This window comes from Zonotrichia albicollis, chromosome 1 (genome assembly GCF_047830755.1).
Source record: "Zonotrichia albicollis isolate bZonAlb1 chromosome 1, bZonAlb1.hap1, whole genome shotgun sequence".
NCBI lineage: Eukaryota > Metazoa > Chordata > Aves > Passeriformes > Passerellidae > Zonotrichia > Zonotrichia albicollis.
Window position 1 is genome coordinate 89838524 of NC_133819.1, and position 24658 is coordinate 89863181.

General features: G+C 38.6%; 1 protein-coding gene across 29 annotated transcripts in view; it reads left to right on the plus strand.

The window, feature by feature from the left end:
• Positions 1–24658, plus strand: part of LOC102071518 (poly(rC)-binding protein 3) — a 502832-nt gene that overhangs the window by 165782 nt on the left and 312392 nt on the right. The window contains exons 4-5 of one of the 29 annotated variants that reach the window (XR_012581512.1): positions 9462–9522; positions 9969–11077. The exons of the other annotated variants lie outside the window; for them this stretch is intronic. The gene's annotated coding sequence lies outside the window, so the exon portion shown is untranslated. Of the gene's footprint in view, positions 1–9461; positions 9523–9968; positions 11078–24658 lie in introns of those variants that run through there. 29 annotated transcript variants of the gene reach the window in all.

The window sequence follows — 24658 nt, forward strand, 5'->3', positions numbered from 1 at the left end:
ACTCTAAATGGGAATGTTTCACACCAGAACATGGCACTAGACCAAAATGAATCTATTTGAAAGGCAACCAGGAGACTTGCTAGCGTTAGACTGAGGGGATGGTCTGCTCTAAGAGGAAATGAAGGGGAATGAACCTGGATTGCATTTATAAACAGCCGAAGTCAACTATTTGTGTCAACATTTCAAACCTTGCTCTTTTCCAAAGGAGTAAAATAGAAGAAAATGATGGCCCTTGGAAACTGATATGAGAATCATCAGCAGAACACTAGCTATTGTAATGTGCAGAGCTATAATTAACTTCAAAGGCAATGAATTCTGTGCATCTGTTGGCAGCAAGACAGGAACTTTGCCTTTTAGAATAAAATAGCACAGAGGTGGGCTTTCTATTCACATTCCTAATGTGATTGGAGCCCCTCCCATTTCTCTGTGTTCCATAACCTTTCTTATCTTTACATACTACTTTAACTGTCATTAAACACATATTGGGAAGCATTATTTTTCATAAACTGCTATATATAGTTTACTTTCCTCTTGCCTTTGTATTTTCTAGCCTAAGCACCACAAATTTTTTGCCACTTGCCTTTCACCAGTCGACTGGGATTTATTATGTAAGCCTAATCAGGCATGATAAAACTGGTAATTAGCAATAACCCCCTTCTTCCATTCTGAGAGATTATTATCTCAAGAACTCACTACTGTCATGCAGGTTTTCCAGAAGTGTGTGTATACCTATGTACATATTTTTTAATAGTTTTAAAATAAAATATAATTACCCATATTTTAAATTGATGTATAGCAAGTTGTATTTGAAAAGGATCTATGAAAAATACTATGAAAAGTAAACTTGTTTTGCTTGTTGAAAAGAAATAACCTGTCAGTCTGGTAATTTTACTTCTGTCTAATGAGATCTATATATAACTTTTTTTTAATACTCAAGAACTTGGGATTAGTTGAAGGTTGCAGTTAAAACTTCTGAATTTCTCTCATACTTTTTCTTGTGATACAGATTTCCTCTTGAATGTGTCATTTACATTAGAAGTACTGTGATGGGATTTTTTTCTTCATGCTGAGTTTAATGTCTTTGGTAACAAAAATTTTAACACATCACTCTTGTGTTCAACTTTTTGAATATCAAAATTACTTCTTCATTATTTTCCCTGTGTTTCCTGCATATTTGTGTTAGAGACAATAATGAAAATTCTACATAAGAACTTCATTGAAATGTGTATAGAGTCATGAAATATTTCATGTTGAAAGACATCCATAAAGATCATAAAATCCAGCTCCCTGCTCCTCAAAGGGCTGCCTAAAGCTAAACCATCTAAGATCATCATTTAGACGTCCCTTAAATCTGTCTGGACTGGGGCTCTGATCACTTTTCTGAGGAGTCTGTTCCAGTGATCAAGCATCCTTTCAGTGAAAAACCTTTCCAAATGTCCCATTCGAACTTCCCCTGACATGGCTTCATTCCATTAGAATGTGTTTAGACAACTGAAGGACTATGCTGACAGCTTTAAAACATTCTTCACTTTCCAATTGCCTTTGTACGTTTTCCTTATACATGGCCAAACTTTGCAGGTCTTTTTCCTGCAAATAATAATCTCAATTTTAAACTTGCCATTTCAATGTCTTTCACCTGTTTCAGTGATTTAAAATTCTGAAATATCTGATATTGTTTATGTGTTTCATACTTTTGAAAATTCAGTGCATAGAGAAGGTCTCAGCTTCAGGGATGTTTGGATTTTGCTGGGGGTTTTATATATATATATATATATATATATATATATATATTTTTATATATATTTTATATTCAGATGTATTGTGAGAGTGTTTGAGCAGGCTTGACATCTCTCTTCCATTTATGTGCTGGTGTACTCCATACAGATATACGAAAAAGCCTGTTTTTTACAGGCTAGTCGAAAGATGTCCTTTATTATTTGTCTCATTTCTGTAAGTGTTGAAATGTTGAAGTGTGCCTAATCTGAAATTAATTTTATTTCTCAAACTTGTTCTGTACCCAGATTTAAAAAGAAAAATTTTCAAATTAAAAGGACATTATTTAAAAGAATTTTTTTTTTCTATGCAATTTTGAAATGAAAGATAAATCAGCAGAAGGCACGTTCTTTAAAAGTGCACAGAGGGGTCAAGGGATCACCATGCCTTTGCTGGTCCTGCAGAGGTTAAGCCAGCTTCCTAACCTTTTCTGGGTGACATTTCAACAGCGACACTCAAGAAGCAGCCCCTACTGTTTGAAGTAGCTTCTCAGGTTGCAAAAACTTACTGATCTAATCTAACAGCTGGCTGTCATCTAAGCTGGTAATCCTGTTTACTCTTCTATCCCAAGCTGGCTATCTGGTCTTCTCTCTCACTTTGACTCTGCTACTTGCTGTTCAGCCAGAGTGCTTTGCCAGCAAACCAGACAATGATGGCTTTTATTCTTTCCTCAAAAACCAAACCAAAAACTGTTTCTTGCCAATTTATTGAGGTAAAATGTCCAGGCTTTGGCTCAGATAAATGCATATGTCAGAGATGAGGATGCAGGGTAACAGCTTGCAGGTGGGCTGGTCTATCCCCCTTGGAACTGCAGCATTTCCCAGGATTTGAACACAGAAAATTCTGTCCTACTTCAAAAGTGCTGATCTCCCCCAAAGGAGACCTTTAACATTTTTTAAGTCCTCTTTTCCCTACTGCTTGTCCTGTTAGCTTGATCTACCAAACTTTACATTCTGATTTGCAACACATCCTTGAGATGGATACTGGTAATATTTTAACTACCATAATGCAAGAGAGCCCATCTTAGATTTCTTCAGATGCAGCTTGGGAGCCATCCTCTTTGCACCTTAATTATGCAGAATTCCTTGGGATTTCAGCAGGAGCTTTGACTGTGCAAGTGATGCTGAATAAGGTCTCTAGTTTACAGGACTAATTACCCCATACTTTGATTTGGCTCAAAGCGTGCAATTACTACAGGAGAGAGTAGTACTGGAAGAAACAATCTCAAGGCAAAATTTGTTTAATTAATATCTTTATAATTAAAGCTAGTGAATCTTTGTTCTCTTTCTTCCTATGCTTCTTACACTATCCCAAGACAAAATTTGTAACCAAAGTGGTGTGAAACAGATGAAAAGAATCTGTGCTTTATGCAGCAACATTTGGCTCTGTGTTTTTGTTCACAAATGTTATCTGTAGCTGCCAACCAGTGTTGTCATGAGACACTTTTTTTTTTCTATGTTGGCTTTCCTAGTAGATTTTACTTTTGGTTCTCCCAGAAGGTTTCAGTGTCTTTTTTAGTATCACTAGCAATAAAAAGATCTCCCAGAAGGACAGATTTTACTTCCAGCTGGGTTCTACAAGTGACTTGAAAAGTCTTAATAACTCATGCAGAAAGTGGCTTATATTCCCAGGGAATTACTTAAATTACTCCTTTTCTTATTTCAACTCTGAGTTCAAAGGGGATTCATATGACACCCACACCACCAATTCTGCCTTTAATTCAGAGGCCAAAATGACATCAAACAGGAATGAAAGCCCCTGTGCTGTCCTCGCCAGCTGCGCAGTGAGCTTTTAGCGCAGGGGAACTGTGATACCCAAAAACCTTCTAAGAGGCCACTTGTTCACAGCTCTTTCAGCTGCCTGCAGGAGCAGCCTGCAGAGCACTGCTGCTGGATGCTGGAGAAGTCCCATTATGATAAATTATGCATGATAGAGGTACCTGCTGCTCCCATCTTTGATGCACTTTGAATTCAGCTCGAGTTTATTTGAGGAAGTCAGTACCTCTTGCAAACTGCACTTTCATAAATTATTACTAATTAAAAATAGCTTAATGTTCAGTAGTACTTAGAACCACAATTCCCATCAAAGTTGGTGAGTGTGCTTACAGCATTAAGTAGGTCTTACAGCAAACCTTGTGGACCAGGTACCTGATTCAGATTTAATTCCTGTATGTTTTTTGCCTCCATGAGTAGGCATGCTGGTGTAAGAAACATATTTTGTTTTCAATTATTTTGTGACCTTGCTTTTAAAAGGTATTAAGTGTGCTGTCTTTTTATATAATTAGTAAATGCTCTTTTCCTCCTCATTTCAAGTAAGTGACAGTTGATGCAAGTAGCTCCTGTAAAGGACTTGTGTTGGAGTAACTAAGTATTCAGCAGATAAATGTTGTAAACTGAAGAAACTAATAAGGCTCATGATTTTTACCTTTAGAATTTTCAAAAATAGGATCTTTAGCAAATATTCATTTTTCCTCTTTTTCCTGCTTAAAAAAATGCAAGATGTGAATTTCCTTATCCCTTCAATTCTACCCCTCGATATCATTGGTAGGTTTTAATATCCTTAAAAAATGCAAAATTTATTTGGTTTTTTTAGCTTCTTCCTCTCAAAACTCAGGGCAGGAGGACATCCTTTGTGGATCACGTCTTCCTCTTTTTAGTCTTAGCATACTTGAGTCTTGCACCATGCTTTGATATAGAACTCTTACAATAGAAAAATTGTGACATTGACACATGGAGTATCTAGATGACTAGTAAGTTACGCTTATTTTACTGGTTTGATTCAATTTAGATAAAAAACTGTGCTCCCTGAGGAATATAACATGTGATGTGCTGCCTAGTGCAACTGGCTTCTACAAAATTGAGAACAGAAACACATACAATTTGAATTTTCCCTTTCTTATTTTTCTTTTACTCTGTCCACCAACCTGTTGCTGTTGAACAATGGATGAAATAGAAGTGATGGCTGTGATGTGGTTGATAAGTTAAATGCTATTTTAAAGACTACTCAACTCTGCATTGTTTTTCTGGTCAGCTGTTCCTGTCATTTAAATTATGATTACAGTAGATGTTAAAACAATCCCCCAAATACTGCAGCTCCCTTGATATATTTAACTTGATTTATTGTGGTTCATTGTCAGGATGCTTTGAGGGACACTTACAGATAGATCCCCTTAGCCTTTTAATGTGAAAATTTATTCATTGTCTTCAATTAATTCAGCTAGAATTTCCAGCTGTATTGCAGTTAGTTATTGAGGAATACTCTGGAAATTCATTTTAAATGCTCTTTTCTCTTGAACCTGATGAAAAGTTAATGGATCTTCACCAACAGGACCAAACCCAAGGATTTATCTTTTCAGTTTTGATTTTGTTTGTTTTTTCCCATCTTGTGTCTGTGTGTTTTGGCATAACATGGGATAGGCAAAGCCCATGAAAGAGTCAGTCTCTGTGCATCTGCACTCCTGGCAGTGCAAGGGCAGGCGCTGGCTGGCTGGGGGATGTTGCTGCTGTTTTACCTCATTCCCCAAGGCTTCTAATTTCCATTTCTCTCAGGTACCATAGAGAAAATTAAACACTTTTAAGATTTTTTTCTCCTGAATGTCAACATGTTTCCCTTTTCAAATAGAAAGGACATGACTCTCAGTTTAGGGAATAGAAGCTTGGTCTGTGTGGTAATGGCTGTTTGGTAGGATATGGGGTGCCTCCTTTCAGGTTTTCTTTCTGCTCAATTCAAAATAGTTTTGCATCCTCTGTCATTCACTGAGACAGAGCTCAGGCACTTAAAGCTGGGCCTCCCACTTCCTAGCCTGTGATATTTGTCTTAGTTTGCTCTTCTTGTTCTTAAAAAACAACTTCACTGAAAGCACTCTCAAAATGGAAGTGTTTGCATGAAACATGTTGAGTTTGATGAGTTAGCACATATTTGACATACTGTACAGATCAATCTTAGTGCCTAAAGTTGGCAGGAGAGAGAAAATGCATAAAAATACTTGCAAAGAGACTACAATGGAGTGAATGCTGAACAGGGATTTTTGCAGAGAGTGAGGGAGGTGCTGTTTATTTTGAGCCAACTCATGCTTTCTTAATTCCGTTACTGGCAACTTGTCTGGGAATTGAGTCTCTCCATTTTGAGTCATGAAAACTTAATCTTGCCTGACAAAAATGCAGAATGATGAGTATGTGTTTCCAATTTTGAGAAGGCTGTTAAGGAGGATCCAGTCCTGTGCTAATGGAAGTCCTGCTGCTACTGTTGTGTAGAGGGAAAAGCAAGACTTGAAGGGCTGCACAGATAAGTGCTCCACTTAGCATTACATAGGGGATAGCATTTCAGCTAATGTGCCAGGCTCATTTCCTGCCAATTCCCACTCCTGTTCTTGGTTTGTTCTCCCATTTGCCCTCTTGGTACACTGAGGGAAGGCTTCAGAGACTTTTATTGCTAGTGACTATGGTCTAAGCCCACTCCTTGGCCTTCCTTGCTCTTGGTTACCCTGTGCTGGTACTGGCATACAGAAACTAGAAAATGAGCTTATTCCGTTAGCTCATAAAGATTACTGGAGTCCCTGTAATCCTTGCCACTAAGGAATGAGGAAAACAGTGATATTGCAGTGTACCCAAAATTTAATATTTTTATATATAAGTCTTGCATCCATTTCTGAACTGGAGGGGCTTATCTTCTTTAATATACTCGAGCCATGTTATGAGTTGGTGTACTTTTGAGGACTTTTTCTACACTTTGTTCTGCATTTGTAGCTATTTCAACTTCTATAAAATTGAGAGTTTCAAAATCAGGTAATTACTATGCAAAACATAGTTCTGTCATAAAATGTATCAATCTTGTGAATGGTGTACAGGTATACAGAAGGGGAAACTTTTTTACCTGGCCTTTACATATTTTAGAAGAGCACTGTATGTATTTATTTGGGCCAGTAATGTTGAAAAAAATTTTAACTGCATGCAGAAAAATCTTGTAAAAATAACAGCAACAACAAGACTGGATGCTGAATTTTGGGAGTACAGCTTGAGGGATGCTGCTCTCCGAGGGCTGTTTTGCCATTCCAGTTTTGAATGTCACAGTTTTGTTTTTAAATTTGAGACTCCTGGAACCTCCAGGACTTTCACCTTTTCACTTCCCAGCTGCCGTGATTGTTTTCCCGTGTTTTCTTTACCTTTTTGGTGGCATTGACTTGCCCACTCACTACTACAGAACGAATCAAGCAGTCTGCTCAGGAAACACCCTGCAGTGTGCATTCCCTCAGTGTGGCTTTCTCCCTTTGCACTGGCCAGTGTGCAGTGGATTGCTACGGATCCCTCCTCTTCTGCTGCTGGTTCTGTGGCTATGCCCACCCTGGGATTCATTCATTGTTTCTGTCAAAAATTATGCTGAAACTTCTGTGAAATGTTTAGAAACTTTTCAGAAGCATGGAAGAAATGAGAAATCATTAACTTGATTCTGTTCTCTGCTGGCTTCTCTTGCACTTGCTGTTCTGATTTCCCTAGCCCTCACTGTTTCTATTTTACTTACATAAGCTCCAAGTTTTTACTTTTTGTGTAGTTCATAATTTTCCCAAGCACTCCTTAGAATAATACTTCTGGACATCTGCACCATCAAAATGGGACCATGCATGTGTCCACTAATCCCTAGTGGATACAAGGTTTGTGAACCATTTCAGGCACTCAGAAGAAAAAAAAAAATGTAATGCAGTCATCTGCACTTCAAAATCCTCACCAAGAGACATACCCTGGTCCTATTTGTGTTGGTGTGAATCCAGAATCTCTTTATATCCATTAGTGGCTTTAATATAGATTAACCCTGTTTTTAAATGAAATCAGGATTGGGCCAGTTGCACATTGACTTTACGTCTTAAATGGTCCTACTAGATAAATAGGAATTTCACAGGTGTTCAGTTTTCTCAGGTGGGAACACTACGACCACATATGTGTTCTGAACTTCAAAACTGACAATGTACAACATTCCTTTAGGTTGCAGCAGGCTGATCCTGCTTTTGGAACTATGATCCTAGCTTATGTACCTTGTGAAGTTGCATTAGCCCACGCACTAAATTTTGCTCCCAGCTGTGCTCAGATAGCAATGTAGAGGAGTTACTTGTAACAATATTTGGATCCATTCTTGAGAGACAACAATGGGTATAATTTGGAGCAGAACCTGAGATGTAGTGTCCTATGACTAAGACAGAGAAACCTATTTTAATAAATGCCATTTGAAATATTTAACAAATTATCTGTAAGCTTTGTAACATATAATGGGTTTTATTTTGTGTGTGTAAACAATAAAATAATAATTATTTAAAAGCCTGTTCAGGTTTGAAAAGTTAAATATTAGCAATTAACAATAAAGAGGATTTCACTTCTCAATGAGAGAGCATATTATTTGATGAAGCTTATGTTTCTAATGGCTTTACTCCTGTCTGGTATCAGTGAATGAAACAAATGCAAGGGCTGTTTATCTAGTTCTGCTCATGGTATATGGCCCCCTAAAGAACACAGTATTGCTGCTGTAAAGTTAGGATAAATGGAAATGGAGACTTGGTTAGTAGTGCCTGTGTTTGGTCTAAGGGGAGGGTGATCCTGGTAATGTTTGCAGGAAACAGGCTTAATCTAGGTGAGGACAAGGAAAGAAAGGAGTTCCTGGGAGATTTGGTTGCTTCTGTGAGCAGATTATCAGCATGGTCAGTTACAAGTACTCTGATGTAAATTGGACTGAGAATAGCCCACCTTTTCAGACAGCTATGTGTCATTCTGCAAATACTTCTCAGTGGCTTTGACCCTCTGCAGCCATTTCAATTAAAAACAGCTGTGCTAGCTTTTGATGTAGGGCTAGAGAAGGTTCTGGAGAGGGAATGAGAGCGAGTGCAGCGAGCATTCATCCCACAAAAGGCAGGGCTGGATAGGGATTCTTGGGCTCCACCTACAGTCAAATCAATGCCGTGCCTAAGCGCAGGGAGCATTATGCGAGCACCATTCCCGCAGCTCAAGTTGCTGGCACATTTTCCCAGCCTGGTTATGTTAGGGTGGTGCTCCGGGGGCTGCTATTCCCTGTTTCTTAGCATAGTCTTGAGTGTTTTGCTGATAACTTTATAATGCTGGGAGTGTTGCTGCTGGCATGTTGGCATCTACTTTGGCTATCTGCGTCTGACTCTCTTACACGTGGATGTGCCCAGCTTTGACTAGCTTGTACTGGGAGCAGATGCAGTTTGAGAAGCTGTGCTGGACAGACCACTTAATTTCTTTTTCCCCCTGCCTTTCTTGTGTGTGAGTTGAAAATAATGCTTTTGAAATTGCTTTGAAAATTTTAGCCCAAAGGGTGCTACATAATGTGGTATCAGCATATTGAAATGGACTAGTTTACATGGTGAGGAGGGTGGAGATAGAAGTCTAATGTCCGGTTGAACTATATCCAACTAGAATGACAAGTCTCTGAATCTAGAGGAACTATTATTTGGGAGGGACATGGCTTTTCTTTTTAAATTGAATCATGTTCTTAGACATAGTCTTAAAGGCTCATAATGCAGTCAGGCTTTAAGTTTTTGTCAGTTTTCTTCTTCCCCCTACATGCTTTTGAATGAGTTTCCTTTCTCTTCTCCATTCCCAGCACATGCATGTATACCTAGCAATAGTCAGACAAGACCAAAAAGAAATAAAAAACTGAATTTTTTGCCCCTGTCTTCTTCTCAGGCTGATATAAAATGCACCCAGGACATATTTTATGCCCTCTGCTACTTCTTACCCTACTGAGGTGAGTAAGAGTTGTCTTCCTGCTATGGGTCCCCCTAGACCACTGGAAAAAGGATGGATTAGTGGTTCCTTCTTCTCAATGTCACTAGAAGATGTTGCTCCTCAAAGTGACAGAGGAAGGGTGGGAGACAAGAGGGGTTGTCCAAGGGGTTGTTTGCTCACTAAGTGCATCAGCTGCTGTCCTATCATCTGCTTCATCTTAGCAATGTTGGATTACTATTCTAAGACTTTAGAGGATTGTCACCTTCTTTCCCCACCTTCTCTCTCACCCTCCCACAATATGGTGTTTACACCTCACCCTTGTCTTTTTCCTGCCCTGGTGTTTAAGGATAAGCTGAGCAACATGACTCCGGAACAGAGAATTTGAAGATTCAGCTTGCATTGTTGGGATCTTCTGCTATAGATGCTGGAAATACCACAGTTTTGACTTTTTCTTTTATTTTTCAGATTTATTTAGTTGCTCTGAAACATATGCTTAAAATAGACTGCTATCTCCAAGACTTGTTCTCTGTTAATCAGCAGCAAACAAAGTAAGCCAATGTGCACCATGTGTGTAGAAGAAAATCAAATGGATGAAGACATAATCAGAGCTATTCTTCTACTCAGAGTAAATATTAACAACAGTGTTTTATGATAAACTATAATTGAGGACATTAACTTACTGGGGAAAATAATCTTCCTTGATAAACAGGCACATGTTGCTGTTGAATCAGGTGCTGACAGAAGCAATATTATCTAGATTTCAGTAAGTCTGCCTACACGAGTGTCTGTCTATAAAAGGGTACTTTTTGATGCAAAAGAATATTTTTGTGGAAATGTTCCTGATTCCAATTTGATTTTCCCACTTGCTTTCTCGTCTCACAGAGTTAAATAAGTTTCAGTTCTATTCGCATTTTTGCAGCTACAAGAATAGCCTATATACATATTTATCTGTACCCATGCATATTTAGCTAGATGTGCTTTCCCAATTGCAATACTATCAGAAGCTTTTATGCAAAGGTAAGCCTCATTTTTGGTCCAAATTTATATTTAGATTATTCTGTCTTTTATTCTTGTACATCTGAATCTGTGTAATTCTGTTAGCGTCAGTGGCACTGCATATCAGATTCACAGTTGAAATAGAGACAAAGGCTATGCACCTTAATCTCTTTTACTGTTTTGTTATATTTGTAATAGAGAAAAGAACTTTAGTCCAGATTACTGCAGTAAAAATAGAAATGTGAATTTCATGTAAAAAAAAACAACAAACCCCCCCACCCCCAAAGAAACACACATAGTTCATTAATAGCAATGGAAGAAGATTAGAAAGCATTGGTTCCATTTAGGATTATACAGTAGGAAAGCATTGGTTCCATTTCGGATTATACAGAAGAAAAATTGTCTGTGTGATTTTGGAGACTTTTTGTTTGTCTGCTGTTTGTTTTCCAGTAGAACTTGCTGTATGCATGGAAATTAAATTGTTGGATAGAGAAGCAACAAAAGAAGGAACTGATCACTGTGAATTCATGCACTATCAGAAAAAAAAAAAAAAAAAACCAAAAAAAAAAAAAGAAAAACATATGCAGTGGATTAATGCAAAGATGGAAATGGGCAAGAGCCTTGATCCATAAAAGAAATCCAGATATCTTCAATTTTATTTTGGCTGTGGTGATTGATGTCTCTTCAGAAGTTTCTCAACAGCAGCAACTGTTGTATGCTGCCTTTGAAACCCACATGCTCCCACTGAAGCAGGGTTTGAATCAGCATGGAATTTGGCTTATCAGACTGTGTCTGGGAAGCCAGCAGTTTTTTTCATGCCAGATTGCATCTGGATTAAAAACTGAAGAAAAATGTAGTGACACATTGTGAAAAGAAAAAGACAGGCTTTATTGGCTTCAGTGAAATCTCATAATCAGATAAATGCTTCATACTTTGGATATAATAGTTATTTAAGCAGTAATTATATTCATTAAATATGTGCTTTAAAGTTAATGTTGCTGGAGATATTTCAAGTATTAGAGATGTTCACATAAGTCACTTTTCATATTTAGAAATACTTTGATCCTCATAAGAATTTCATGCTTTTTGATGTGTTTATATGAAAATCAGGATGGAAGAACAGACTATTTTGTCTGGAAGTCACAAGCACAAAATAGTTTTGTTTGTGATCATGTCTTCAGACGTTCATGCAACATCCTAGAGCAGTATGATTTTAATTGAGCAGTGGCTTTTTTGTCTTAGTCTGAAAAAAACCTGAATGTTCTTTAGGTGTACATTAGTAATCTGGGCAGAAAATCAGAAAATAAAAGTTCCTATCTTTATTTAGGAGGCTAAGTCAGCTGAAATTGAATCTATTTCCTAAATGGAGTCTGATCAGCAGTGCTGTTCTCACCAAGGATAGAGAGCACATTGGTGCCTGGAAATTGAATGATAACCTAGAAGAAACTGTATGATTGCCAACACCCTCTCCTGAACATTTGTCAAAAGCATAGCTGTGGAAATTAGCTATTTCTAGCTAATCATAGCTAGATTATAAGGAATGTCAGTTTGATGGAGGTGAGGAAAGAAAGGGGCAGGAATGGGACTGTCAGAGTTAATTCTGCAAAATGACATCTGGCAAAAAAGCAATTAGGGTTATTTGGACAGCTTGCCCAGAACAGCATATTTCTCACCTTTGTCATTCATAGAAGTAGTAGCTGCCTGTAATAGATATATTTTTCTGTAAAGCTGAAAAAGATATAGGTCGTGTTTAAGCAAGCTGTTGTAAAGTTTAAAACTAAAAGGGTAATCCAAATATAACAAGTAGTTGGGTTGCTCACTACAGTACTAAGGTTCTTATTTTTATTTTTTTTTTAAAGAGACATATCAATCGGTGTTTTGTGTTAAAACACAGTACAAGGTAAATAAAATCAAATTGTATCAATGCCTGTGCTAAGTGCACAGGAAGAATGAAGGCTGAGGTGTTTTGACTCTGAGAAAAGCATGTCAGCTTTGCAAGAGTCTTGCAGATATGAGAAAAGATGGAGAAAGAAAAAATATAAACTCACAGTAATCTGAAATCTCAGCAGTTTGCCCCAGTTTTACAATATAACAAAGCAGAATGAGATGACCAACTCTCACAGCATGCCACCACTGGAGTTGATACATTACTGGCTGATGACAGTGATTATGTTAAAAAATGCCTATATAAGGCACCCTTAGGAATAATTATCAGGTAAAATTATGAAAATTCATTTCTGTAAATATTGCTGGGAAATGCAGATGAAATATTGGCTTCTGCATGGGCTTTTGGAAAGGACTGATTGAGGTGGAATAACAGCTCACATGGCATAGAATGGTCTGCAACAATGGAGGAAAGTCTCCCTTGGTTTCCTCACCACCAACCAGTTCCTGAACGTAGCTGGCCTAGCCACGTGCATTTAGGTTCCTTCACAAGTTAAAGGATTTGCTCTGCTGTTTTCCTGTAGCTCTGACGCTCTTCTGAGGCTTTCTATAAATAACAGTAAAGTCCATCAGGCTCTTACTCAATTTTTCAGGAATATGGTGACTATTGGGATGCACAGGCTTCTTGATTTGTCTCCCACTAACATGAGCTGTAATGAGAGACAGGGCAAACAGAGGTCATCATCTAACACTTAGCACAGTTACAGGGTTTGAGATATGTTTTCTTGGCTTTTTTTTCAGATGCTCTATCCTTTTTCTTTGCAGTAAGAATAGATTTTCCTTCCACTTTCCCAGTAACCAGATGGTACTGCAGTCACAGAGCGTGCAGGCTCACATGGGGTTAAATGGTTTTCTCCGTTTCAGATTTTGTGCCAAACAGATTTAAATTCAACATTGTTTGTTTAGGATTCTGTACTCAGCATTTTGTATTAGAGGAGAAGAAGCCCTGCATTTAAATTATTCAGTCTTTAGGACTGATGAAAATTGTCAATCACCTTCTCACATATTTAACTTATCCTAAAGGATGCTTACAGGTGCAAAAATTCACATCCAGTTGCATTTATATATTCTTGGTTTATTTTGTCACTGAGCGACTCTGTCCTCCTTACCTTCTGATGTATTCTTGTGTTGCTCTACAGACAATGGGCAGAAATTCAGGTTTGGGGTATAAAAATAATAAATTCCATTTTCCTCAAATTGATAAGACTGATAGAGAAACAAATAACATGGAAACGTTACACATTCCATGACATTAAATAACAATGGCTGGCATATCCTGCCTAAAGTAGGAGAAATGCCACTACAGCAGGTTATTTTCTTGGTACTAACTGCAGTAAGTATTATAATTATTTCTGATATTTGCATTTTGTCTGGGCATCAGAAGAGATAGTGGTAACTATGAAATGAAAACAGGGCCGAAGTGAAGGGGGAATGGGACATGCAATGTGGGAAGGGTGTGTGCGACAGACCTGAACCAGACAACCACCTTTCCCATCCCACAGTGTCAAAATGCTTCCACCCCACATCAGGATCATAATGTTGCATTTAAAAAAATTAATAAGTAAATAGTTGGCAAGATCATTCCAGGACCAATGTTTTCAGAAGCCACACTGGGGTGCAAGGCCCAGGCCTGCTTGGAGTGGGAGAGAGGCGTAAATTTGGCTGCCTGGGACGGCATGTCCCATGTGTCCAGTCATCATGGGGGCAGGGGAGGGCATGGGCATGGGAATGGCAGGGACAAGGGATGAGGCCCCAGGCTGGCACCTCCTGGGTGCCCAGGGTGCAAGGAGAAGCATGGACAGTGCAGGCTGCCAGGTGAAATGTGTCCTCATGGAGGAGCTGGAAGCAGCGCTGCCCCTGAAATGGAGTGGCTGTGGGAGCTGACAGCCTTTGCTGGCTTGTGGCTTGGTGTTAGCTGGGAGTTCTTCCTGACATGGATGTGGTTTCATTAGGAAAATCCCAGCCTGCTCTGCCATTTGAGAAAAAGTTGGTCAGGGCAGCTGTGTTCTCCCTCCTGAAACCTCGTGGGCATGGTTATTGGTTTCTTTGGGTCTGGATTGAAGAAGAAAAAAAGCATAAAGAAGAAACTTAAAATGACACTCTATGCCCTTTATCTTACTTTTATCTACAATATACTAAAAATCTTGAAACTTAAATTTCTCACTAAGTGATTTAAATTTCTCACTACACTTATACTACTCTCTATAATCTATTTCACACTTTTATAAATTCTAGTCTATCTTAAAGTCTAAGAAACTTTCTCCATAAATAAGAGTTAGTCAGTACTCCCCTAAGAGTCCAGACACTCTAAAACAAAAAAATATTCCCAGTACCCTACATTTCCACACATGGCAAGCCAACCCCACAGTGGGAGAGGTTTGTGCTGTTGAGCTTGTTCTGTGTTTGTGGCTACTTCAAGCAAAAGAGACAGTCACAGAGAATTGGCTGGTAGGCTGAAAATCATGTTCATTCATTTCACATTTGCTCTTCTGCAGATGAAGGTCATCAATCAATAGAAAACAGTTGTCTTTATGCCACATTCCAGTCTTGAAACAAGATGAAATCCAGTTGGTGATCTCCAAATGGTAACAGCCTTTAGTAAACAGATGTTTCAAAGAACAGCAATGGTTAAAGCCTGGCCACTGAGAAGTGGTTACTGAGCCAACACTTTGCAACTCTTTAAAACCATCTGAGGGAAATTGCCACATCCAGTGCCCCTCAGAGTGGACAATGACTTCATAAAGCTTCATGCAGGACTGTTTTTACTGAGCTTGTGGTTACTCTGTCCTTTTAAGGTGAAATGAATTTTTGTGCGAACCTCTTTATGGACTTTAAAAATACCCAAACATAATAATGAGGAGGTAGAAATACCAACCTCTGAACAGACCTGCATGCATATGCTTCCAGAAGGACAGTGTAGATAACATGTTTTATTTTTTCATATTTAGAAGCTTTCCTTAATGGTACTGAGCAAGGCATTCATACTCAAAGCTATACATTTTTTTACTGCATCCTGCAGGTCTCCATACTCCTTTTTTCCTTCTTGTGGGTCTGGATAATTTTTTTTGAAATATCATTTTCTGCCTGACTCAGCAGTTGTCTCTATGATAAATCTGAGGGATGGGAGAGGGGACAGGCTCTTTATCTAGCAAAAATTTAATGAGATATGTGTTTCTTTCAGCTCTTAGTGGGAATAAAACTCTCTTTGTAAAAACCCCTGAGAAATTTATCCAACTGAGGGTTGTCGGATTTACGTGGGCTTTTTTATTCATTTGCTAGCTTAAAAAAGAAAAATCAAGCCTAGCAGTCAGGTGTACCATGTAGGTGTGCATTACACCCTAGAGGACTATGAAGCTGATGAATAACTATCTTCCTATAATGCCAAGTATCTCATCCATGATATATAATAATACTAATTTTTTAATGCTTTCAGAAATTCCCATGTAAAGGAGCTCTGCAAAAGCAAAGAATACACTTTACACACATTAAAAAGCATCAAAATGCTTTGGTTGGACCTCTGTTTTCCTTGCTTTATGATAAATAGTTGGGAGTAATTACTTTTATTTTATATAATTATTTATGACGTTTCCAATTGAAGAAGGTTTCTAAGTACATAATTTGAATGTAAAATTGTGGCTTCCTCATCAATGTTCAGTCCTAAAGAATTTTTTTGATGACTTTTAAGTGTATCAGGTAAAAATAAAAAAAAATATGGGATTGAATCTTTAAATTAGCGTGATGTCTTGGGGGGAATAACTGGCTAATGAAAATCAACAGCAGCATGTGAAATAATCATTTATTGGAGCTACAGGAGGCCAGCTGTCAGATGGGTTTCCACTGAAATACTTGCCCATTTCTGAAGATCTTTCGTTTTGTTGTTGTTTTACTCATTTGAGGTGAGGGGATCATGCTGTCATTTTCATCACTGAAACTTTTACTTGAAAGTTTTGAGTGGGCCTAGGAATCATAAAAGGAATAAATCCTTGCAATTTGCTAAGAACCTGAAACCCTCCCTTCTGGTAATCTGCCTGTCATTTGCAACCAGGGAGATGTTTGCAATTTGCTAAGAACCTGAAACCCTCCCTTCTGGTAATCTGCCTGTCATTTGCAACCAGGGAGATGTTAATATGAAGGCAGGTTTTTTCAAAGGACTTGGGAAAGAGAATAAATTCCCATCACTTGTCCAGCTGCTGTGTGCAGTCACCAAACTCTGGAGACACCTACACTGTTTAAAAATCTGTTTGTGACATTTCTGTGGTTTTGGAGGAATGCCCAAATTAAATAAATGGGTAAGCTTTTACACAAGCCATCTTATCAACTGTGTGTTTCATAGTTAACTCTCCTACCATCCTCATCCTACTATGATATGTCCTTTCTAGGCCTTGATACTTACATACATTCCCTTAATTTCATCATTGCTCTTTCCAACACAAGTGTATGTACTCCCACTTTCTACCTTTTTTGAGGTGTAGCGATGTTAACACCGACTCTTAATATTCAAAGGGTGATACCTATCTGCTATATTTACAATTCAAATTACTAGATTTTAAGAATTGGATTTATCATTTCATTATCTATACCTGCTTACTCCTCTGCTGAGGCCTCACTGTGTTATCCACACTGGCCTCAGCATGAACATGTATTCTGGGGCAAGGTCAGAAGAACCAGATCTGTGAGGAAGTGGTGCACTGTTGTGAGTTAAAGCCTAACATGGAAGGTGAAAAATGCTGCAAGGACTCCCATGAGGCCTGAAGAAACAATGGTGTCTTGGGGAAGGTGATTGATTGTGTGTTTGCATGCTGTTTCAGTATTAGAGCTGGTATGTCAGGATGGTGGAACTGTGTAACTAAAGGGGCTGAATGCTGAATTGGGGTCCTTGCAGTGGTTCCCTAGGTCACTCCTGTAAGTGGTAGAGCTTTACTCCCTTGTTAGTCCTGATTATCTGCTAAATATAGAGACACAAGTTTCTCCCCAGCCCTGTATTTATCAGCTTCATCAGCACCACAAGGCAGAAAATGGTCTTTCAATTTTTTAGGTCCTAAACAAAATCTGTCGCTGACACATGGTCAACTTTCAGAATTGGAACAAAGTGAACAAAAAACTTTTCCATGTTCCAAATTGTCTTGCAGTCAGTTTTGATGGGGAATAGGAATAGGATGCTTGGTCTGCATGAAAACTGAGAAAACACACATACAAGCTGTGGGCATTTCTCTGCTCAGCACAAACTTGCCTTACTGCTCAGCTGCAGGCAAAAAGCATCAGTGAAAAGAAGCACATCAAAGATATTCCAGCTGTGTCTGCACAATCCAGCTCCATGGAGGAAGGAGTATCAGCTAGGGCAGGCTGGGGCTGTCATCTAACAGCAGCAGTGCCTGCTGTCCCCTGTAAAGTAGCTGGGGTTTTCTGGCAGAGCTCTGCTGCTCGCTCTAAGCTTTGCTGCAGTGGTGGTTTGGCTACTGGTACCTGACTTAGGCTAAGTGTGTCCAGAGATGACATTGGTTGCTCTTTTGGGACACAGTCAAACCATACTTACACATTTGTTTGTGTCTTTGCATTTGTGTGAGAGCAATTTGCTGCAGCAAATTACAGGTGGACTAAAAATAAGGGCTGCCAGCATCTCAGGATCCAATCAAACTTTTCTGACTTTGTCTCAGAGGTACTCTCAGCATCTCTGTTCAGGAATGTATTGAGGCTGGTGAGAGAGATTTATGGAGCTTTGATTCTGTGTTATCACACGGGAGTGAATGACATTTTCAGGACTGAAGAGTTAAGTTGAACTGAACATTGCCGCTTTTAAAAGTGTTAATCTCCTGCAGTTTACTCGTGCTGTGATGATTCAACTCTAGTTGTTGCTGATTAGCTGACTACAAGATGATACTGTAATATCATGGCATTAATTACTACTACAATAACTCTGGAAGGGCATGGCTAAAATATTGAATTCTTACTGTTTCCTGTTTCTTACCTCAGAAGAACAGTGTTTCAGAAGGCATTTAGGAACAATTTAAGCCCACTGTCCTTCAGACCTGTTTTGTTCTGTTTGCTCAAACATGCCAGTTTGTACCTCCAATTTTTGAACTGGGGTAAATTACAAATGTATTTCCTATTTTCATTTACTCTTTTTTAGTAATGGAAAATCTGTGACAAAAGGTGTGACTGGAATGGGAAATGTACTTAGGGCCTTTTATGCATCCAAAGAGACTTGAAACATTTTGGCTTCTACAGTGGAGATGTAGTCATGAAATTGAAACAACCAAATTAATCATCTCCTTAATTTTGTTTGCCTGGAGTATTTTTATTTCAACACAGAAAGCAAAAATATACAAGAGCAGCACAGTATAAAAGCATATAAATGTTTCTGTTTCTTTCAGAATAATACAGAGGTAGTTGTGTTCCTGATGCACAGTGCTTGCAGCCTTTTTTGCTTCTCATCCCACCCCAGCAGAGGGGAGGCTGGGGGTGCACAAGGAGATGGGAGGGAACCCAGCTGACCAAAGGGACATTCCATACACACAGCATCATGCTCTAGGCTACAGAGCTAGGGGGAGAATATGGGAGGAGGGGATGTTCAGAGTGATAGCATTTTTCTTCCCAAGTGACCATTGGGTGTGATGGTGTCCAGCTCTCCTGTGGATGGAGCACCTGCCTTCCCATGGGAAGTGGTGAATGAATTCCTTGTTTTACTTTCCTTATTAAACTGTCTTTATTTCAACCCACCAGCTGTCTCATTTCTGCTCTTCCAATTCTCTCCCCCATCCCACCCAGGGGAAGAGAATGAGTGACTGCAAGGGGCCTTGTTGCTGTCTGGAGTTAAGCCATAATAGCTCCCTTACTGCCTTTATGCAGTTGGGGCTACAGAGCAAGGCTGACAGACAAGTCCAAGTGCAAAATCGATTGTGGCAGGGTGATTTCTTTGGAAATAGTCTCCTTTGCTTGGACTACGGGAAAAGAACATTGCCCAGTCAAACCTGGTGTTGGTGATGACCGTGACTGCAGTGCAGTGGCAAGATCTTCCACCAGAATGCATAAATGTTCCCTTTGGGGCTGTATTTTAATTTTAAGTCTCAGTTCTATCACATAGAGTAATCAGTGGGACAATTTGACTCCATACTGAAGTGTTCAAATGGTTTAAAAGGTTTGGGGCTGAAGTAATTCGGAATAATATCTGGTGGTTTGCTTGACAAGTTTTTAAGATTTTTTTAAAGTAGATATGGTGAATTTTTTTCTCATTTAATAGGAATCAAAAGAAAAGACAAACTAGTCATAACTTATTTTTTTCTGAATAATAATTTGAATTTACATGGAATTGGGGAAGTTTTTGTGTGTCTATTTCATTTTTTTCTGAAGTAAAAAATATTTAAGTCAAGAACTTAGGAAAAATGAGCAGATTTCAAGTGAACTGGAAAACATGGAAAAACCATAACAGTTTTTCAACAAGAACAGTAATGCTACAAAATCAAAGGACAACAAATGTTTATTGTCTTGAGGTAGAACTAGATAGATGCCCAGTGGTGATTTTTAAGCACCTAAACAAGAATGCCCCCAACAGATTTACCTGTTTCAGATTTTACTATGTATGTTCACACAGTGTTCATTCTGATGACTCCCATTCCAATTTATATCTTTGTTTGTTTTCTGTTGGGGTTTTTTTGTTGGTTTTTTTTTGTTGTTGTTTGGTTTTTTGGTTTTTTTTTTTAATTTAATGAATAATCTATTACTCTAGGGTTCTCCTTAGCAACACGAACATAAGCTGTGGTTTGTTGACTGATCCTTGCAAACTCAGACCTTTCCTAGTAGCATCACACACATTGTTTGATTTCCCTTCAGCTATGCATGTCTTTGAAGTTTTAATGGAAACCTGCCAGAAATTGTGACAAGGCAAAGAACTGCATATTTTCAACCTCTCCTATATCCATGCTTAATTTATAGATGGATCTTCATGTTTGAGCTGAGAGAGTCTGTCTTAAAGTTTATGGAATGTGATTTGACAACAAAAACCTACAACTCTGTATCCCAAAGCAAGTGAACACTGTGAGGTTAATCCAAATGTTTAAATTCCCCCAGGACACTGCCAGAAAGCAGTGAAATGTCTTGGTGTTCCCAACTCAGGTTTTATCATTGTGATCTCATTGCTCTGCAGCAATGGTGGGTTATGTCCTTACCAGGAACTGACATGGGATTCATTCACAAGCTAAAACTTGAAAATGTGTATTAGGGGGAAAAAAGGGGGGTTAGAAAACACTAATTATAATCAAACACTTTTAACTGTGGATGTCTATCTTGTAGCTGTCTAAAATTGCACCAAAAATAATAGTATTTTTGTCACCAAGGCTATTATAATTGAGGTTTTCACCTGCAATTTTCAAAATGCATAAGGTCAAAATCCACCTAATTTTCACAAACATGTCTGTGATGTCTGATAATTTTTGTGAAGGTTTCTCTTACAGGAGATATTTTATTAGATTTATAACTATTATTTATGGTGCATCTATGTAGCTCTTCTGAGAGAGAATTGATAGAATTGTAGACCTTAGGCTTGGAAAGATTCCTGATTTTTCTCTTCTTTTTTCTATAGTAACCAATGCAAATGTAAGCTAGAGAATAGATAGGACAGAGGAAAAGATTGAACTAACTTTAAACAAAAGTAATGATATTTTTATGGCACCATAAATAGTAGTAGTAATCATCATCACTAATTACCTCAGAAGTCAGATTAGGAAAATAGTGGACAAGGGCCCTATGGATTTGAAGAATTTGGTTTTGTAAACTCAGAACAGAAACATCCTTGGATTCTATCTAAACTCCTCTTTCACTCAAAAAGGATATCAAACCTATAAGATATTATAAATTTTTAAAAAATCATTGCATTACATATGTTACCTATGTTTTTTCAGCTTTGTTCCCTTTTTGGCCAATCTCAGAAAAAACAGAGATCAAAACTATATTTTTGGCAATGGGATTTGAGCAACTAAATTGTTATGTGGATAAGGAAAACAGATACCTCTTATTCTAACAGTTTCAATATTGATCTCATGAATTGGTTTATAGTACACTGTCATCTCAGTTTAAAAAACAAACAAAAATCTCTGTTCTGATGTTAAAGATTCAGCTTTGCTTTTTGAATGTGGCAGGTCATCATACAGGTTAAAGCACCTTCATCTTTAATCCAAGGTACAAGGTTTTATGTTAACGATGCCAGATTTTCTTCATCATTCATTCCTAGAATGAATGTCTTTTGGAAAGGATAGTAAGAAATTCCTGACATTGTATAGGTCTTGTTTCCAAATTTTGTCTTGTCAAAGATTGTCTTAATAATCATCTTCTTGAAGAAGGAGGTGTGGGGCCAGAAAAACTATTCCATCAAGAAACATCCTGATACATAAGCATTTGAGACACATGAAACTTTGTTTGTCTTAGAACTTGTGTGTTAAAATAAATGTGATCCATTTATGTGTTTCAAAATAGAATTAATTAGGTTGGTTCATGAAGTGTAGGGGGAAAAAAGCACGTTTTTAGGGGATTCAGAATCCCCTTAAGCCAAGACATTTAAAAAAAAACTAAACATACTTGTATTTAGAATTTCTAAGTGTACTATAACTGTGCTACATTATCCTGCATCATCATTTTCCATTTAGTTTGCCTCAATACACAGAATATCTGGCCCTATTTTGTAATAAATTAATGGGTACTATGGCCTCAGCAGACCATTTCATTTCATATTTTCTTTCTCTGAATGTTCACAGAGAAAATACAAGATACAAAGGGCCGAACTCCGCCTCATCCTGCTTTTCTCTTGGAAATATGGGACTTGGAACTGAAGCATCAGTGTGGGTGTAGTTTCAGTTCCAATTATTTTGATGATGTTCTCCCACCACCAAGGCTGAGAACAAGTGCACATCCCCTCTCTTGCTAATCTGTCAATGGCGTGGGATTGTGTTTCCCCAGGGTGGCAATGCTTTGAGGCAGGGTGGGAGGCAGTGCTGCCCACTGGCACCATTGCCCATAGCAGGCAACAGGAGCCAGCTCCCATTAGACAGATCCCATTCAAATATGTGTGGAAATGGACAGAATGCTTCCAGGACCAGCTCTGGGGTGGGTCTTGCAGTCTGAAGTCTGGGGAAATAAATCTCCCTGGGCCCCAGGCTGGTTCCATGCACATCCATGGCAGGTGTGCCTGTGCTGCACTTGCTTTCAGAAGTCAGTGTAGGCTGAGGTGGCTTTCTGTGGAGGTAGCCATGGTCCTGTGCAGCCCTTGCTCATCCCAGGTGCTTGACTGGACCCAGTCTTATTCCTAAAGAGCTGTTTCAGTACACAGGCATAATCTTTTCTAGCTTTGCTGGTCCTTGCTAATTTATTTGATTCATGGAATGAGTTATACTGTGGGTATATGGGACATCTCAATTCCTATGCAAAACCAGGCTGCATCCCCTGGTTGTTAGCTCAGGAGATGCAGCGCAGTTAGAAAAAAAAGAAAAATGAAGTGTCCTATATCATACAAGGGAGTCCTGCTAAGAAGTCCAAGCAGAATTCATAAGACTTCAGGCAGGGAAGCATTTGTATGAGGGGAAAGAGCTAAAAACTGAATCTATTAAAATGAGAAAAGGAAGGGAAAAAAGCATCAGATGAATGGTTTTAGTAGGCTGGTGAAAAATAAGTATGAGAATTTAACAACTTCTGGAAAGTAAGAGACAGTTAAGGCAAATGCCTCTTTTTTTATATTATCTTGTGCTTTTAGAGCTGGTTGACAGCCCAGAGAATTACTGGCAGACCCAGAAGGGAAACTCTGCCTGTCTTAACTGTGACAAAATCTTTGAAAGAAGACACAGCCATAATGTCAGCATTTCCATAAAGGAGAGCAACACCTCAGAGTCCTGAAAATGCTTCAGAGCAGCTTCCCAGCGGGGCTTTGTGAGGAGTTCAAAGAGGCCATGTGAATTCACAGAAAGTAACTAGGTTGTCCTTTCTCCTTTCTGCCAGGTAGAGAGTTACCTGTTCTCCCACTGAGCCAATAAATTGCTTTTAGAATGGAATAAATAACATGAGGGGAGAGAGGAGCATTCAGGGGTGGATCTCAGTTCCTGCAAGAACAAGCACTTCCTCCAAAAAGCAGAAGATCCTTTTGGGCACAGGTTCCAGGCATATGGCCATTGGCATTTTGGGCTCTTGAATAGCTGCCAGATGATGCAAGATCTGATGGCATAGGTGAAGCTTGAAATTACTCTTAAAACTGCCTAAGAGCAATCATTGCCCTTTGAAGTAATCCTCCTTGCTCATGGTACAAGCAGAGGGCTCAGAAAGCACAGCCAAAGAACAGCCCTTCCTAGTGCTTCAGAGGCAGGAGTCCCTCTTTCCTATTAGGTAACAGAAGTAAAATATGCCACTGTGGAAAATGGAGATTCTAGAATGCCAGCGCTGACAAGCTTTGAGACTTCTTGCAGATGAATCCCATGTGATCCATCCCAAACAGATCCTGATATCAGTGTAACACCCAGGAATTCAGGCTTTGGAATCAGCCACGTATTTTACATGGGGTGGGAAAGCTGTTCACTTTCAAGTTCTACAATATTTGAACCTATTCCTGCCTGACATGCGCAGTCAAAATGTGTGTGACCAATGGATGAACTATGTAATATTATATCTGTGATATCTTGAATGACTGCCTGCTACTCCATAGCCTTAAAAATTATGCTAATAACATTTTCACTGGGTAATGAAACTATTTTTTCAAGGAAAGAAAGGATTATGGGGAGAAAGCATGGAAAGAAGGGCATTTTCAGCAGGTGTAAAATTATTTTATAAAGAAGATATGAACATTTAAATTCCTGATGTGGACTTGTAGAGTTTGATCAAGGGATATATATATTGGTTACCTGCAGTAATATATTTACCTGTCAGCAAGGGCATGAACCTCAGTACAGAACAAAATCTAATATTAATGGGAAAAACTCCTAACTTTGACTTTTTTTTATTCATTTCAATTTCTTTTAGGAAGCATTTTAGTGTGTTCTGTCTAAATGTACCTCATTTATTTTACTTTTTCTTTTTTTTCTTTTTTTTTCTTTCACCTATGCCATTATGCATTCAAATACATTGTAGCATCTGCAGACTCTCTTCTGAATCAGGTTAAAGCATACCGTGTTCGATGAACCCATAAATAAAGACTTCTATTTTCACTTCTGTTTCAATCAATGTATATCCACCAAATAGAGGAAGAA